At 34.3% G+C, this 9,242-nt stretch overlaps 1 pseudogene; it reads right to left on the minus strand.

Annotated features, from left to right (window-relative positions):
• Positions 1 to 7,997: 7,997 nt before the first annotated feature.
• LOC114025463 lies at positions 7,998 to 8,443 on the minus strand (annotated as a pseudogene).
• Between the last annotated feature and the right edge of the window lie 799 nt (positions 8,444 to 9,242).

Raw genomic sequence — 9,242 nt, forward strand, 5'->3', positions numbered from 1 at the left:
TTCCTTCAATCCCCCTCTTATCAGTCACTCCATTCCCCCTCAGTCTGTGGACTGAGCTCTGGAAGCAGCTACTGCCCCAAGCCATACCTGGACTGGGCTTGGGACCAAGCTTCTCTTTTATTGTGATAACAAACTTTTCCTACTGATCTTCTAAGTTGTCTTTGGTGTTTGTGGGTTAAGAAGTCTGAAAACCCCACAGCTACCTGTGATTTACTGTCCTGAGGCCTGCTCCAGGGTCACTGAGGCCTGGTCTTTGCCTGCCTGCCCACTCTAAACTGTTCTTCTCCCAGCCAGGCACAATAGACCTTTCCAATTAACATCCACATTGTCTTGGGCTGGAAATTTGTTTTGTTCTGTCTTTTTGAGGGTTCTGCTCCTCTAGAATTTGTTTAGAGCCATTTTTCAGGTATTTGGAGGGCTTTTGGGGGAGAACTTAAGCAAGTCACTGCTTTCACTCCACCATCTTTGAAATGGGCAGCTTCTAAGGAACCTGGAAAGACCTTGCATGAATTGCTATAAAAGCAACTTATACAATAACTCTAGCATTATAAAGAAAAACAATTTGGAAAGACTTGAGAACTCAGATCAATGTGATGACCCATTAAACACCTGTTGACAGAGGTGGTAAACTCCATATATAGAAATTTTCAAAGTTAGTCAACGTGAACATTTTTTCACTGTCTTCTATCATTCTCTTTAATAAGGGTTTTCTTTTTCTTTTCTTTTCTAATTTTTTCATAGTGTGGGGTGTGATGTTTAGTAAGAGATATTTTTGCCAAAAATTTCTTAAACTCGTGGCTAATCAAGTGAAGGGTCAATCTGAATCTTGTTTTGTTGGTCCCTCAGAAAAGATGCACGCAGTCAGTCATTGGTTCTAAACAGCTTTGGTAGAACAGAAAAGAACGTGTATGAGCTGACTTAGCCTTTAAATACTAAGGGGTCATGACCATATGATGATGAAGGGTCAGAATAAGATGTTAGTGTGAGATGTATATTGTGCTCACATATATGTTTGCTGATATAATACAGTGAGGTACATTGGATTTATGCCGTGTCTCATCATCTACCTTATAAACTCTTGATAGTAACTCTCATGTCATCTTATATCCCTTAAAACAGCCAGCATAGTTCTTTACAATAGCAGAGACTTAAAAGATATTAATGAATTTAATTTTATATCATTAAACCCTTCAATTCACAATACATTCTGTTTAAATTTTTGGAAGTGCATTTTTGGAAAATAAATTAACTACAAAAGTTAAAACAAAAATGTGAACAGAATAGAGGAAGAGATATTAAGTAATATGACCTTGTAAAAGGTTTGATAAATTAATTTATGGGTGAATAATATGACTAAAATAATAAATGTCTTCCTAAATTCCATAGAAATACAGAAAGTTTCAAAGCAAAACACAAGATCATTGCTTTAAAATTCAAAGGAATCTTGGGGTTTTTCTATATCAATTTCACTTTATAGCTGAGGAAACTAGAGAAGGTTAAATTACTTGTTGAGGGTCACATAAGAAATAGGTAGAAAATGTTGATTCAAACCCTAGATCCTCTCATTCCAAAACATTGTTATTTCCTTTAAAAAATTCCCTCTGCTTTATTCTTTTGCCTTTTAAAAATATGTATTTCATTAAATGTTTCCCAATTACATACAAAAGATTTTAATATCATCTTAATTTTGAGTACCAAATTATCTCCCTCCAACCTCCCTGTCCATAAAGGAAAACATTTTGATTTTGATTATATATGTAAAGTCATGACAAACATGTTTCCATATTAGTGGTGTTGCAAAAGAAAACACAAACAAAATAAAATAAAAATAAAAAAAAGTTTAAAAAGTATGCTTCAATTTGTATTCAGCATTCATCAGTTCTCTCTCTGGAGGTAGATAGCATTTTGCATTACGGGTACTTTTGAATTGTCTTGAATCTTTGTCTTGATCAGAGTAGCTAAGTCTTTCACAGTTGATCATCCTTACAAAACAGCTGTTACTGTGTACACTGTTCTCCTGATTCTGCTTACTTCATTTTGCATAAGTTCATATAAGTCTTCATAGGTTTTTCTGAAATTATCCTATTCATCATTTCTTATGACAGAATAGTATTCCACCATAATCTTATACTACACTTTCTTCAGTCATTCCCCAAATTATATATATCACCTCAATTTCCATTTTTGCCATCACAAAAAGAAAAGCTATAAATATTTTTGATGAAATAGATCCTTTTGCTTTTCCTTTGATCTCTTTGGGATACAGACCTAGTTGTTGGGTCAAGAGGTATACATGGGTTTATAGATATTCAGGTATCATTCCAATTTTTTTTCTTCAGAATGGATAGACTAGGTCACAACTCCACCAATAGTGTGTTAATGTCTCAATTTTTCCATATCCCTTCCAGCTATTTTCCTTTTCTTTTATGTTAGCCAGGCTGATAGGAATGAAGCTGTATCTCAGAGTTGAGTTAATTGGCATTTCTCTAATCAGTAGTGATTTCAGAGCTTATTTTCATGTGACTATTGGTAGCTTTGATTTTAGCTGAAACCTACCTATTCATATCCTTTTGACCACTTATCAACTGGGGAATGGTTCTTTTTTTTTTAATTTGTCTCAGTTCCCTATACATTTGAGAAATAGGGCCTTTATCAGAGAAACTTGCTTCCTCCTTTGGGACCAAAAGTTATACTATCCCTCAAGGTTCCTGATCCCCTGGGGTCAAAAGTGATATTTGCCCCTCAGGGCTTCTACTACTTCTTGAATGAAAGTGCTCCTCCCTGCCTTTGAATTGTGCCCCAGAAATGTTGTTGAGGCAATGGAGTTGTCAAAAGTTGCCCTTATAGCTCCCACTCTCTTTTGACCAAAACTGTTCTCTACCCTTGACTTCTGACCCAGAAATATATATATAGGCAACAGAGCTGCCAAACAACATGTGGTAGTATGTCCAGTGCTAGCACATGGTTACCCTGTAATCTCTTTCTGACTAATGCCATATCCCCTTAGCATTTCCAGTTTGAAAGCTCCAAAAGCTATTGCTGCTTCTGTCACCACCACTTAGTTCTACTATAGAACTTCTTCATTCTTCCTCCTCCATGTCACAGATCTCTCTTTCTTACCTCCAATGTTGTTTTGGGCTAGAAGAATGTCTCATTTTGATCTTTTGTTGACTCTTCCACTCCAGAATTCGATTTGAGGCATTATTTTAAAGTTATTTGGAAAGGAATGTTGGGAGAACCTGTGTGAGTGTTTCTCTACTCTGCCACATTGGCTCTCCATTGTTATTTTGAAAGTACTATTCTGCCTCACACTTAATCCATACCCTTCCCTTTATGTTGCTGTGTAGTCATTTTCAGTTGTGTCTAAATCTCCATGACTCCATTTGGGGTTTTCCTGGCAAAGATACTGGAGTGATTTGCCATTTCCTTCTCCAGCTTGTTTTATAGATAAGGAAACTGAGGCAAACGAGGTTAAGTGACTTGCCCAGGGTCACACAGCGAGATGTCAAATTCCATATAACTACTTTGGTAGGCCAATTAGGTAGGCTTCTATGATTCATTTTAGATTATTCCACAAGTAGCTTAATGAAGGATACTTTTTACAACTTTCTTCCAAAAATGCCTATAAAGAACTGATATTCTTATGACAATCTTGAACTATCAAGTTGAGAGAATGTGAAGAAAGCACTTCATGTGGAAATCCACCATCTTTCACATCACCCTTAAACACTGGCTTTGCAGTTGGTGAGAATAACAGCAGAGAAAAGTCTGACAGCCAAATTGCTGATCTAGAGAAAAGTATTACTAACCATGAAGCTAGTGAGACATGGGATAGCAAAAGAACATTTGGGAAACCCCTCCTAGACCCTTATACTTGGATTTTTTTGTTCCCCTTTTATTAAAAGATTAAAACATTCTGCTGTAAAATATCTTAAACATGAAGATAAAAACCCTCTAGAAAATAATAGTAATTTACATTTATATGGAACTTTTTATGCCGAAGAATCACCAAAATATCTTTCCTAGGTTTATAAAAACTGTAATCACTTTACATTCTATCAGAATTCAACTGCTTTTCAGCAACTAGATATAACTACTAGGCAGTAGTTCAGGGACTATTGAAAGACAAATACTACGTCCAATTTAGTGAATAGGTATCTTCCAAAAAAATAGAGTCAGATTGTGTGGTAATGAGTTTGTACTCAATAAATTTAGAATAATAACACCATTGTCAAAAGTAAGTCATTTCTTCTACAGCACTTAGTTTAGGAGTCTTTAACAGAGACCAATTATAAGCAAGTTAAGATTAGAAAGGCACTATGGAATAATAAAACAACTAGTGGTCTTGAAGAAAGAAAATTTTGACTAAAATCACATCACTAACACTAAGTAGTTGTGTGATTCTAAGCAATTCATTAATGTCTTTGATGAATGTATAGTGTGCTAATGGTATGAAAAGTACACTATAACTCAAATGAATGACTTTGATAAGTCAACTATGAGTTTTGATCATAAATGCATAAGGTAACTGTAAGAGTATACACCTTGAATAGGATTTTTTACTGTGTTGATAGAAATATTTAAATCAGACAGCATTAATACACACATATGCAAACACATATAGATAAATGATGCATGTGATACTTGTTATTTGTTAAGTGTTCACTGGAAATATAGGTATTCACAGGTATTCCAATATGTGTATGTGTGTGTGTGTGTCTGCATATTTATACAAACATATGAGTGTAATATGTTTTCCATTCAATTGCATATCTGCATCTACCTAATTTTTTTAATTTTAATTTTTCTATTTGAATAGTTAGATCAAACTCTTTTGAGTAATTTTACATCTTGTTTAAGAGGCTGCAATGATATTCTTGTCCTTGATAAAATCCACACAACTTCATCTATAACCAAAAACATCTGGAGGACTTCATTATTTATAGGGAAGTTTTTCAACCTAGACTATGTGCTGGATCTTCTTCCTGACAGTAGTGAATACCTTTGGGTATTTGTGTCTACCTTTTATTTCTCACTTGAAATTAATTAATAAGCAGAAGGTCATCAAATAAAGTTATCTCTGTTGTGATATCTACTTTTTTCTTTTCTAAAATATAAAACTAAAAATTATGTTGATGATTTTTATTTACATTATAGTTGTTTATGGCTAGTCCACCTTGACATGCAGAATTGTCCTGTCTTTTAAATAAGGGAAAACTACCAACTAAAAGCAACTGTAACAATGAGAGTGCCTAACAATAAATTCTGTCCTTGTCATATATACTTCTTTGCCAAGAGGAAAAAGCTTCCTTGTTGATTATTCACGACTATAATTGGTTGTGTGTGTGTGTGTGTGTATGTGTTTTTCCTATTACTCCAAGTTTGGTTTCAATTTAGTGAACTTTTAATTATGGTTCAGCTTATTTTACTTTGTCTCTGTAGAAATCTTCCCATGTTTCTTGAATTTCTCCATCTCTTACTATGCAATAATGGTCCATTACATTCATATACCCAAATTTGTTCTGCCATTAGTCTTCAATTCGTGGGTATCCATTTTGTTTCTAGTTATTTTTAAGTCATATACACACAAATTCTATCAAAATTTTGACCTATGTTTGACCCTTTTTTAACCTCCTTAAAGTGTATAGAAATAACAGAATGCCTGGGTCAAAGATATGAAAAGTTTACTCACCTCTCTATCGTAATTTCAAATTGTTTTGCAGAAGAATTAAACCAATTGATAGTCTTGAAGAAGCATCTAGGTAGGGGAGTGATAGGCCACTGAGTCTAGATTCAGTCTTGGAATTACTGAGTTCAAATTTGGCTTCCAACACATATTAGCTGTAAAACCCTGGGCAAATCACTTAATATCTGTCTTAGTTTCCTCAATTGTAAAAAGGATAATGGTAGCACCTAACTCCCAGGGTTGTTGTGGGGATAAAATGAGGTAATATTTTTCAAGCACTTAGCACAATGATTGGTACATAGTTGGTACTTAATAAATGATTCTTTCCTTCCCTCTTCTCCCCAAGTGTTTTAGAAGGTATTGCTACAGGGACTTTACAATTTACTATTTCCATTTTAATTATCTTTTCCAATCTGATGGGAGCTGCAAAATGAAACCTCAAAATTGTTTTGATTGCATCTCCCTTATTATTTGTGATTCACAGCATAAGAAGAAATGGATAAGTTGTGATCTACATCAATAAAGGAAGTACAATAGAGTTGCATTATTATGTACATTAAACTTAAATGAAGTGAACTATATGTACCTTGTAATGCAAATGTGCACAACAGAGATTAGTTCACCATTCCACTCAATTGGTATATATATAATACATATACACACATATATACATGTATGTATATACATACTGTATATACATACATACACACTTATGTATGTATACGTATACATACCCTAACATAATTGTGAGATGGAATATATGAATCTGCTTTCCTTTCCATCAACCTCAAATCCCATATTTATCATTTAGTGTGAGTACCTCACCATGCCAAGCATGATTTTATTATGTCGTTTTAATCACATGAAGAGATACACTATTCATTCTGCTTAGGCTAGAAGAGCTGATGAAGAATAGTTTTAGTAGTCCTTCCATGCATTCCTGGTCAACTAAAATCTTCCTGATGTATTCTCTATGACTTTCTCATAAACTTGTCTGCCTTCTGAAGAAGTGGAAAGAAGAAATAGTTATGTCATTAAATATAATCATGCTTATGTCACAAGTTTTCCAGCCAAGTCTTTACCTGTTTTATTTATTTGTTCTCTATTTGAGTAAAAGTACTAGCTCAAGCTTATCTTCTAATCAATAGCTTAACTGGGTGTAGTAAAAAAGCACATTTAGATCCAAATGTTTCCATAGCAACCATCTTACATCTATCTGTTCTCCAATACTAATTGTCTTCTTTTAAAGAAATCATAGCCCATTTCCAGCTACTATTTAAAGATACTCTACTGTACTTCCTGGGAGATTTAAGAGAGTTTCAAGAGTGATTTTGAATGAGAGATTATTTTGCTTTACAAACAAACTTTAGAACCTAATCCTCATAAAAGATGTGACTCCATTGTACCTATGAGATCACAGATGATTTGGAGTTTTCAAGTCCTTTACCATGGTCTCATTTCAGTGTGCTAAAATTGTAAATAGTTATCATGTGTTTTTCTATTTGCTAAAGCATGGGAGAAAACATTAAATCCAATTTCTTTTCTGGGATAGTACATAGATACATACATACATGGAGATGATAAATAGATGATAGAGATAAATAGATAACAAAATGTAATACATATACAGATAATTGCAAAGATTTAAAACATAAGCATATTTAGTGCAAAATAGTTAAGGGGCAGCTGTCATTTGAGACTGGGAAATTGATTGTCCAAAAAAAAAAAGATACTGAACAGGTGGCTGCAACAGAATGCACTGTCTGTGAAAGAAAGAAAAAAGAGGCTAGGAAGAAAAACAAAACTCAAGGAAATAGGCTGTAAGAATTTTATGTAGGAGAAAACAAGATTGGTTAAGAGTGAGCTATCAAGACAAGTAAATAATAGCTCCATTTACTCAGTAAGAGTTTAAGAATGAGAAGGGCTGAAGGGCATAGAATACCAATCTGAGGAAGGTAGAGGTCTTTCAATGTTATTGCTTATTATATAATTTTATTTTGTGTGTATATGTAATAAAAATAAATGTAAACTATGTTCACATTTATAAAAATTAATATAAAGAATATATATATTTTCAAATACTTGTGAAAGTGCTGTTATTCCTTTTGACTTTTCTTTTGCTTGTATTGTTGCACATGTTTTCTCATGACTTTGGGATGGTAAAGATGTAAGACCAAACAATAGAAGTGTAAGAGAGGATGGGAAAGAGTTAATACTCCACAATTCACTGAGAGCATCAACAAAGGGTCATATTACAGAGAACTTTTTTTTATATAAACTATTTATTAATAGACTATTCCAAAGAAGTTGTTTACCTCTTCCTGGACATACCCACAGTATGATCCCTGTGGCCTGTAGTCTTGGTGTGCTGGCCTTGGACCCAGAGACCCCAGAGTTGGCAATGCCCACAATGTGCCCAAATCTTCTTCAGTCACTTCAGATCTTCATGCAGCTTATTGTCCAAACTGTTGGCTAGAATCTGGCTATATTTTCCATCCTTTATGTCCTTCTGTCTGTTAAGGAACAAGTTTGGAATCTTTTACTGCCAGGGATTCTACATGATGATGATCACATGCTCCACCTCATCTTCAGTGAGCTCACCAGCCCTCTTGTTGAGGTCAATGTCTGTTTTCCTCAGTATTACATTAGCATATCTTCAACCCACACCCTTGATGGCTGTGATGGCAAAAGCTATTTTCTACTGTCCATCAATGTTGGTGTTGTGACTCTCAAAATGTGCTGGAACTTCTCAGGGATTTACAAGAGACATGGCTACAGTGATGATGTGAGAGCTTTCTTTCTACACAGAACTTTTACTTGAGGAAATATATTTTTCTTTCTAATGTTGGATCTACTGAGTTATTAGATCATAACTTCCTTTTAATATTTTAATAATATATTTTGTTTCTATGTCACCTATATTTCCTGTTGTATTCCTCCCTTATACACTTCCAGAGAGTCATTTCTTATTAACCAAAATATGAAGAAAGGAAGACAGCTCTATAAAATTGAATAGACTTCCAGGAGCCAAGATGGTGGAATAAGCAGTAAATCATTGTAACTCATCCATATTCACCCCCAAACGACCATAAAATAGCACCCCAAAACAAATCCTGGAAGAGAAGAACCAGCAAAAAGAAAGGGTGGAATAATCTTTTAGCTCAAGAAACTTGAAAGATAAGCAATAAAGGTCCATCTCAGGTAAAAGGGGAGGGCATTACAGGACAGGGTGCACCCTAGCAAACCAGAAGCAAGCTCCACCTCAACAAACCACTAATTTTTTTTTCTTGACATATAACTGGGGGAAAATAAAATACTATTTAAAAAACTGAATAAAATATGAAAAAGTCTGGTGACATACATAGTATCCTATACACATGGTACTCCACTTCTACAAAACAAGAAGGATCTTTCTCATATCTCTTCTTAGCAACTGAGCTTAAACATTAAAATTTTACAGCAATCAATTTCTATTTTTTTTTGGTTGTCATTTCCATTTACAACTTTAGACAAATAATTTGGCCTCTCGGTGCTCTGGGAAATTCTTTAAAATCAT

This window comes from Vombatus ursinus, unplaced genomic scaffold (assembly GCF_900497805.2).
Source record: "Vombatus ursinus unplaced genomic scaffold, bare-nosed wombat genome assembly UNPS02014830.1, whole genome shotgun sequence".
Lineage (NCBI taxonomy): Eukaryota > Metazoa > Chordata > Mammalia > Diprotodontia > Vombatidae > Vombatus > Vombatus ursinus.